We start from the raw sequence: 9,636 nt of genomic DNA, 5'->3' as shown, positions 1-9,636 counted from the left end.
ATGCTTGTAACTTTGAACTGTATAAACTGATTCGGACATCCTTAGAATTTGCATGGGAGCATTGGATGGCTGCGACATCTGCCCTCCTCCATGAGGGATTTCGGGGGGGGGGGTGTTCAAAGGCCATCCGCAGTCTGATGTTTCATTTCCACGTGCAGAATTGTATCTGTGTCCAAGGGTCAGGATGGCTATACAATTGCTCAGTTCTCAATGCGCAGCTATCTTAAGAAATAGGAGCTCATGTTCATTGAGGGCATAACGTTAATGGAGCGTAAAAGGCATGAGTAAGATCTTAACGCCTTCCATTAACATCCCGCCACATTTTCAATCATTTTAATGGCGGCGAGGTGGGACGAAATTAAACTTGTTTCTGCTACCTTCCTTCCTCTCCACCCTACAAATGGTGCAGCATTTTCGCCGGCATGGAGTTTCATGATGACGCAAATGCTAGAGAGCCTCATGGGGTCCACCGGCTTTATGCACCAGCATAAAGCAGGCACCCCCAAAGGGATATGTTGTAAATGCTGCCTGCCATTTTTGCATGTCGGGTAGCGTTTAATTGTAACTGAACGCTGCTTACCATATGCTCATGGCAAGCATTGTTCACAAGTATAAATGCTGGCTGCTCTACATGCTCGCATGATTGTCAAGAAGGAAAGTTGAGGGGGAGACCGCAATCTGCCCTGCAGTTCCCAAGGCCTTCCCTTCTAACTCCCACGCAGGGTGACTGAGTGGTGCGCAGCTCCGGTTCGGGATTGCTACAGGTCGCCACATGGTGACCTGATTCTCTGTGTGGTCTCTCACCTCACTGAGCTGTAAACCATCTCAACAAGGGCCAACGAAGCAGAAAGTCTCCAGAGAGCAGAGCTTCCAGCTGAGTGTTTGCGGAGCTCAAGGGAAGTGATCCTGCGCTGCCTTCCTCTTGGCCACGCCTCAGAACACATTTTTAATACCACGTACGCTTATTCAAAATAGCTGCTGCTTCCTGTGTGCAACTTTTACACAAAATATGTAGTTTATAATTGAACAAAGGTGTGGGTAGTGCCTGTTTTTTGCTTATTATTAATTGTCCAATCCTAGTTTCAAATTTGAAGTTGAAAGTGAGTAAATTGTGTGCAAAGAGTTTGACAAAATGAAAAAGTTGGATGTTGCAATTAGTTTGTGTCTTTTGCGTAAGCTCCAGCAACTCTTTTCTCCATGCAGTTTGCTTCTATTGGGCGGTTGTTCATTTCTTATGACCACTGTTGAATTGACAATAAAAGGACTAGGCGTCTAAAAGTAAATAATCCAACTCTGTCTTTATTAGATGAGCCTAGTTTGTGCCATAAAAACATTTATTAGTTTCGCCCTCTCATGTTCTATTGATTCCTTAACTGTTCAATATAGACGGGTACACCTTCTACTCGGTTTCCCAAGAGAAGTTCCTAGATGAGTTGGAGGAGGAAGCCAAGGTTGCCCGAGCACAATTTGCCAAAACATCTGCAAACTAGCACCAGAAGAACTGAAGCCCAAGCCACAAGCTGCTCTGCGTTTTGCTTCGAAACTTGTTGCGGATGCCGCCGAGTTGAACTGTCACCTGGTTTAGGAAATTAATTGATACACTGATTGTGTCCAAGATTGAGGAATGTATCTTTAATGCCCCATTCATGTTTTGCTCTGCTGTGCAGTGGCTTCTTTAATGAGATTTGGTCAATCGAGGGGTAAAGAATTTATCAGACACTTTGAGTTCTCTCTTCATTTATATCTTTTAATTGATTTATTGAAGTTAGTTTGTGCGAGTCTAGAGGATTCTGGTGCAATGTGTTGGTATTGAATGTCTCTATAAATGGATGTCTCTATTTTTGTCTACTTTGAATTTCTTTATATTCGTGTGAATTTGACAAATGTGAGTTTTTCAAAATATTTGGAAAGGGAAGAAGTTTGTGAGCATTGGGTGTTCTTTTTGCCAGAGCCATATTTGATTCCAGAGCTTCTCCCCGATTGGAAAGTCATACCATTCTTTTTTTCGTTCCACTCCATTTTAGTGGCTAAACCTGTGACCTGATGGATGCGCCCAATTAACATACTCCTTGAGCTATGTGGAAATGGTATAGCCTTGAGGCTATACTTGCCAAACACGGTGTGAAGTAATGGGATGAACATGTGTGAAAGCTTTGGCCTCCATCTTCATTAGGCCTTTGTTTTGTCAGAGGATTTTGGGGTTAAAGAATTTTAAATGGATGTGCCCCTGTGTAGTGTAATCAAGCCCGCGACTCCCCGCATTTAGCCTTCCCACCATGTGTACACATAGCAAGTTGCTTCTTAGTTTCCCTCTTTTTTTTTTTTCATACTACTTTTGAGCCTTTGTGGGGCGTGTTCTGTGTAATAGTGCTGAGGCTGCAAAACAAATCCCCGGGAAAGAGTAAAATCTTCTATGGAGAATGTAAAAACTGGTGTAATGTTCTTTTCATTTTTGTGGAGTCTAATGTAAAACCTAATAAGAGTGATTTGTTCGCTATTACATGCCGTCTTTGAATGCTTATACATTCGTTTCATCAAGCCTGATTTGGAGCAGCACCCTCTCTGTGAAGCTCCCACCAAATGTTAAAAAATCTATAGTAAGTTGGTGAATTGTCATACGCCTTTTAGAGCAGATATAGGGATTCTACTGTGCATCCAAAATAAAGTAGTGGCAATATTTTTCGCAAAATGTGTGTGACCTATGCGCTTTATCTGTAAAACCTGCATTAGGGATGTAAAATTAATGCGGCCTACAATTTATTTTTTGAAAATAGTTTAGCTTACTGATATGCATTTCAAATCAATCGGTTATGGGGCCATCATTGACTGCTAGTGTGATCTGCAGACTATTCATTCCACCAAATAGTTTTTCTTTGAAATGTCTGAAATTACCCTCCCAGTGCCATGAGCCCGAAATGTTTGGCCCTCTATTTCTGTGAAGTTCTGAGAAAGGATTTCAACATCTATATAAGGTAACACATGAGGGCTCGGAATCTGTGAAAAGTTGAAGGGAGTGTCTTTCTGTGATCAGTGATAATACCCAGGCTATCATTAGTAACTAGTAAGGCATACATGGAACCCACATCCTCCCTCTATACCAGACTTTCGCGATGCCACTGCCTTGACTCCCTCCTCTGCTCCTTTCTCTCATTCACCCCCTATGCCAGGCATTGGCGATCCCACTGCCTTTGACGCCCTCCTCTCCCCCTTTCTCTCATTCTCCCCTATGCCAGACATTGGCGATCCCATTGCCTTGACTACCTCCTACTTTTTTCTCTCACTCTCCACATATGCCAGGTATGGGTAATCCCACTGCCTTGACTCCCTCCTCTACTACTTTCTCTTATTCTCCACCTATGCAAGGCATTGGTGATCCCACTGCCTTGACTCCCTCCTCTACTTCTTTCTGTGACTCTCCAACTATGCCTGGAATTGACACTTCCACTGCCATTCTTCTTGATTCTAATTGGGGTCTCTTGCCTCATCCAATTTCTCTTCCTACCTTTCCTTCTGTTGAAGACCATCTTGCCTCCTTTTCCAAACTGCATATCCTTCCTTTTCTCGTCTATCGCTCGACTGTGATAATTCCTTGCCATCTCTACCCCCTGACCTTCCTTCATTTCATCTCGGTGACTTGCAGCTCTACTCACATTCCTTCTGTTCATTTCTCACCACCATTGACTCATTTAATTTATTTCTTGCAACATCTACTCCTACTCCTACCTCTGGATCTTATTTTACTGCTCGCCCTTCTGGTTCTTCTGTGTCTTTGTTTCCTTATCTATCCTTTGATCATCTTTTACCAATGTCCTCTCTTCCGTCCTTCTGCGCGGGGACCTTTGTCAGTTGGATGCACCTTCTTTCTTTCTCTTGTCCTGACCTTTTTTCTCTTCCTCTCACTGACTTTTCTTCTCTTCATTCTGATCCTTCTTCCTTTCCTCTTTAATTTCCTCTGCGCTGAATTCTTTTTAACTTCCTTCCCTTTTTACTTTTCTCGCTGGCCTCCTTTTTACAAAACATCAGGAAGCCTTTACATAAACTGGAATATCCCAAGGCTGATTGTCTATCCAGGTCATAGCTATTGGGGATTTTGATGGGAATTCTTGCTCTCCCTTGTATACAGTTGAGTAAGTTGTTGGAGAAATATAGGATGGAGGCTATCTAGTTGGGTCTGTCTCAAGAGAAGAATACTATTTGTACTACTTCCCCCCTGCTACTCCTCACTCTACGCATTTACCCTTTGCTCTACTATTTGATACCGAAATGACTAATTTCTTTGCTAGAGCACACCCAGCTACTTTCCCCTTGGATGCCATTCCCTCTTCTTCTCTCATTACTAAGGTCTGCCCCCTTCGGTTTTCCTATCTCACTGCTCCTCTTAATCACTCCCTCTCTACCTCTTCTTCCTTCAAACATGCAGTAATTCTTCTGATTCCCAAGAAACCTTCACATGGACTCTTCAGCTCATGCTAAACATCGAACTGTCTATCTTCTGTATCTTTCAAACGTTCAAGAATGAATTGTTTTTTCTCAGGTTTCCACTTTTTTAGATAACAGATCTTTTCTCTTCCCCTTCCAATCTGGGTTTCGTGTGCTTCATACTACTGAGACTGCTCTATTAGCTGTCACTGACTCATCTCAGCAAGACAAGCTAAACTTTCATTTATTTTCATTCTACTTGATCTCTCCGCTGGCTTTGACAGTGGATTATCCTCTGCTTCTAACCTCTCGCTTCCTTTTTGGTATTTCTGGTTCTGTTCTAAACTGTTTCCGCTCCTATCTCTGACATCTACTTCTCTATCTCCTGGGCTGGCAACCTTTCCTCTTCTGCTTCTCTGTGTTCCCCCAAGGCTCAGTCCTTGGGCTCCTTCTCTTCTTTCTCTACACCTCTTGTTGATATTCTTAAGCCCTTTGGTCTATCGTGCCACTTCTATGCCAACAACATCCAGATCCTCCTTTCTTTTTCCTCTTCCGAAGCAATTCACGACAATATCCCTGCTTGTCTGCTGGCTGCACGTTCATGAATGCCCTCACACTTTCTTCTTCTTAATCTGTTTAGAACAGAAATTCTTTTTTTTACCCTTTTTCCATTTACTCTCCTCCCATGTGTGGGTGCACTTACCTGGGCGCCAAGGGGAAAGCCTAAAACGCGGCTATCCCCAAGTCTTTACTGACAGCTGAATTTCATGATTTTTTCAGAAGGGCGCACCATACAGATATGGGCCTAGGGTGTCCAAGCCACCAAGGAAAACGGGGAACCCCATGCATTTCTGAAAAGAGGACACCCGTGGGAATCCGCAGAGGTCTGATTTGCGCAAATTGGCCCCAAATTTATTACCCAGAAAGCCCGGCAAAGTCCAAAATGTGGTGGAAAAAACCCAATTTCCCTACATTTCATACCAACCAACCGAAACGCACCGCCAACAACACATGGCCCACCTTCCCGCGTTCCACACGTGTCCCGATGAAAACGGTACCTCACATGGTTGCCCGCCAATCGTTTGACTCTGTCAAGAAGAAACTTCAATCCGTGTCAATCAAATACGCTCTCTTCTTCCCGGCGATGCTCAAGGTCCACCACGAGGGCACGACCCACCTATTCCGCAACCCCAAAGAAGCATGGGAATGGCTCGAAACACAGATTCTCAATGGGCCCGACGCTCGCCCTCCGGACTGTCCGCACGAAAACTCGGACCCGGGCAACGCTTGCCACCCCTCACTCAGGAGGACCCAGAAACCGGATCGCCACAGCGCCCCACCATAAATACCACAGAACGGATGAGGTCTAGGCATCACAGAATCGAACTCGCTACGTGACAACACGGAAACTACACTCCTTCGGCCGCCGCTGTCCTGGCACCGCAGTCTCAAGCGCAGTCCAGGTGACCCCGCAGAAGTTACTACCCTAGTTTGGGTCATCCCGAGGAAGTTTTCTAAGTTATAAGTCCAATGTTTGGGCAACAGGTGCTCCCAGTTGGGGAGGGAATACAGGGTGGGGGCTAGTTTTAAGGATATAATTAAACAGATTCACAGGATGAGAAGGCAAGACATCGACATATGCTGGCAGAAGAACCAAACACGGCCTACGAGTGGGGCCAAGGACACCCGTACCACTCAGGCATCGACCGCAACACAGAAGTACGGGACAAGAAGACGCGACACTGACAAATGTTGGCAAGGAAATCAAGCACCGTCATCCTGTTTGCACACACAATACTACGAGACGACCCCCGGACGTCTCCCCCGGGAAAAGCGTCACAACACATCTACGGAAAATACGCAGCCGCCACTGATCCTCCCAGAGGCCCCAACAAGAAATACTTGCAGATAGAATGAACTCCAACAAAGTAACCATACTGTCCTGGAACGTCAACGGCCTCGGCTCCAGGATAAAGCGAAGACTGGTGCTCCAGTACCTTAACCGATACTCGCCGGACATCGCTCTCTTAAATGAAACACATTTGATAGGCTCGAGCACCAACATTTTCAGGAGATCCAACTACTCGCACACCTACCATGCCGGATTCATGAAAGGTGCCAGGGGCACGATGATACTCGTCCATAAGCGTGTCCCCCTGCAGGTAAGGAAGGTCAAAACTGACCCCTGGGGGCGGTACGTAATGGTATTAGCCGACATCTGGGGCGAGAAATGGGGCCTTGCAGCAATCTATGCCCCCCCCCACGCTTACGGAAGAACTGCATGCCGAGCTGCGGAGCTTACTCCTGGAAGAAGAGGCCGATATATGGGTGATTGGTGGGGACTTCAACGAGGTGCTGGATAATGCAGTCGATAGATCTCATAGGAGAGCTGGAAGCCGACCCGCCTCCACGTCACTTGCCGTGTTCGCTGAAGCCCTGGGACTGGTGGATAGATGGCGCTCACTTCATAATGAAGAGGCTGGCTTTTCTTTCTTCTCTGGGGTGCACAAGTCGCTCTCCAGGATTGATTACGCCTTCATCCCCCGCAGCATAAATCATAGACTCCTTGACGCTGAATTCCTCACAAGGGGAATTTCGGACCACTCCCCGCTCCTTCTAACTATGAAGAATCCCAACCGATGTCCGGATCGTAACTGGCGCCTAAACACATACCACCTCCGTCTCCCTGAAATTGCGGAGGAGCTGGAAAAAAAGGCAGCAGAATATTTCGAGATTAACGAAGGCTCGGTGGACTGTCATATCTCGATCTGGGAGGCGTAAGCTAACTCGGCGGTTTCCGCCCACCAACAACAACAGGTTCTGAGGATTAAAGAAGCAGAAGCACGAGTCTCGGAGTGTGAACGACGAGTCCTAGAACGCAAGAAGCAAAGGAGGCTCTGCTCACGGCACAGGATACCCTCAGCAACCTGTCTCTAGATAACGCACGAACTGCCCATCAACTAGTCGGGAGCCAAATTTATGAACGTGGCGACAAAGCAAATAAGACCCTGGCCTGGTTGGAGAGACGCGAACATAGCAGGGGACATGTACAGGCCATTAAATCTCCAGATGGGACATTGTTGACCGAAGACTCTGATCTTGTTGAAGCATTTGCCGCCTACTAAAGGAATCTTTATACCCCACCCGCCAAGAGCTCGCCATACGAACCTTCACGCTACCTTGACCAGATTGAGATCCCGAAACTCTCATAGCGCCAATCAGACCTCTTGAACGCTGAAATCACCGACACCGAAGTGCAGGAGGTGCTTGCACAGCTCCAACCTGGGAAAACTCCGGGTCCCAATCGGTTCCCCAGAGAGACATGGAAATGCCTCGGTGGTACACTATTTACCCATATGCACCGTATGTTACTATGCAGCAAAGAACTAGGAGCTCTCCCCCCGGACCTCAGGAAGGCTTGCATAATAGTCATACATAAACCTGGGAAACCTCCGGAGGAATGTGCCTCCTATCGCCCTATGTCCCTGATTAACGGCGAAGCCAAGGTCCTCGCCAAAACACTCGTTAACAGATTATTGCAGGTAATAGAGACTCTCGTCCACCCAGACCAATGTGGATTTATGCCCCACAAATCCACTCGCATTAACCTACGCAGAATCCAACTGGTGTTGAGCAGAGCTAAAGAAATGCCAGCCCCACTAGCCCTCCTGGCGGTGGACTTTGAAAAAGCATTCGACTCTGTAGGGTGGGATGCATTGTGGGAGATCATGGCCCGGATGAACCTGGGGCAAACATTTATATCATGGGTCAAACTCCTCTATGCATCCCCGGAGGCCTCAGTGAGGGTGAACGGCAGGTCCTCTAAATCATTTCCCCTAAGTCGAGGTACAAGGCAGGGATGCCCATTGTCCCCACTTCTTTTCCTCCTGGCGATAGAACCACTTGGAATTGAACTCGGCTAACACCAACTGGACCGGTTTTGCTTGGCCGGGAGGAGGAGAGGACCACCTATCACTCTATGCGGATGACCTCCTCATATACCTCAGTAACCCGAGCACTTCATGCCCGGCTGTCTCCCTCATCCTTAGGGAGTATCAGCGGTTTGCGGGCCTGAAGGTGAATGAAGCCAAAACCATTTACTTCCCGATCCAGGGTGGTGAGTTTGCGATCCCAGAGACCTGCCCATACCATGTCTCTATTAGAGAATTCAAATACCTGGGCATACGGCTAGACCCGACACTTGAAGGGTTCCTCCAACTTAACCTACAACCAGTAATTGAGCGATTCAACAGAGATACCTCCCACTGGCAATCACTCCCCCTATCGCTAATGGGTAGAGCCGCTTCATTTAAGATAATGACCCTCCCCAGAATGCTGTACGTTCTCCAAAATGCGCCATTTACTATCCCCCGAGAAACCTTTGCAATTATTGACAGAAACCTCTGCATGCTGCTATGGGGTGGGAAACAATCCAGAATTGCTCTCGATACGCTCCAGAGATCAGTATGGGAGGGAGGCATCGGTTTACCCTGCATATGCACCTATTATCTTGCGACGCAGATTGGGGTAGTAAATGACTGGATGCACGCAGACCCCACACTACCAAACATTCGTATTGAACTAGAGATCATGGCCCTGTTAACCCCGCTGCAGACCCTGTACGCCACCCACAACCAACTCCCGACACTGCCCAAAATGACCCATCATATCTGTCGGGCCTGGCGGGATGCACACAAGCTAGTCGGCTGGAAAGGAAAACCGACACTATCCCAACCCGTATGGCACAACGCGCTCGGAAATAGTGAAAATGGGCTCTTTTGGTCACTGGCTCACAAAAGGAATACACACACTAGCACATGTGATACAAGGGGGCCACCTCCTGGACTTTGAGTCCATGCAAGAAGCAATTTGACCTGGCACCCATGGACCAGTTTCGACATGCGCAGCTTGCCCACGCCATTCGCACCCAATTCCCTGATACGACAAACATACCCCCTGCTCTCCTATCGAGACCAATATCCTCCCGCAACGCATCCCTTCTAAAGTTACCTCCACTCTTTACCAGGCCCTTAACTCCTTCAGGGCCACGCAGCTAGATGGGCTCAAAGCAAAGTGGGAAAAAGATGTAGGCCAACTGGAACCAGAAGACTGGGTAGAGGCGTTAATGTCCCCTAGAGAAATCGGTATAGAATCGAAACTGAGACTAATACACTTGAGAATCCTTCATCGCTCATATCATTCACGTACCGCAATGGC

This window comes from Ambystoma mexicanum, chromosome 13 (genome assembly GCF_040938575.1).
Source record: "Ambystoma mexicanum isolate Mex_15411 chromosome 13, UKY_AmexF1_1, whole genome shotgun sequence".
Lineage (NCBI taxonomy): Eukaryota > Metazoa > Chordata > Amphibia > Caudata > Ambystomatidae > Ambystoma > Ambystoma mexicanum.
Note: the sequence above shows the minus strand (reverse complement) of the source record.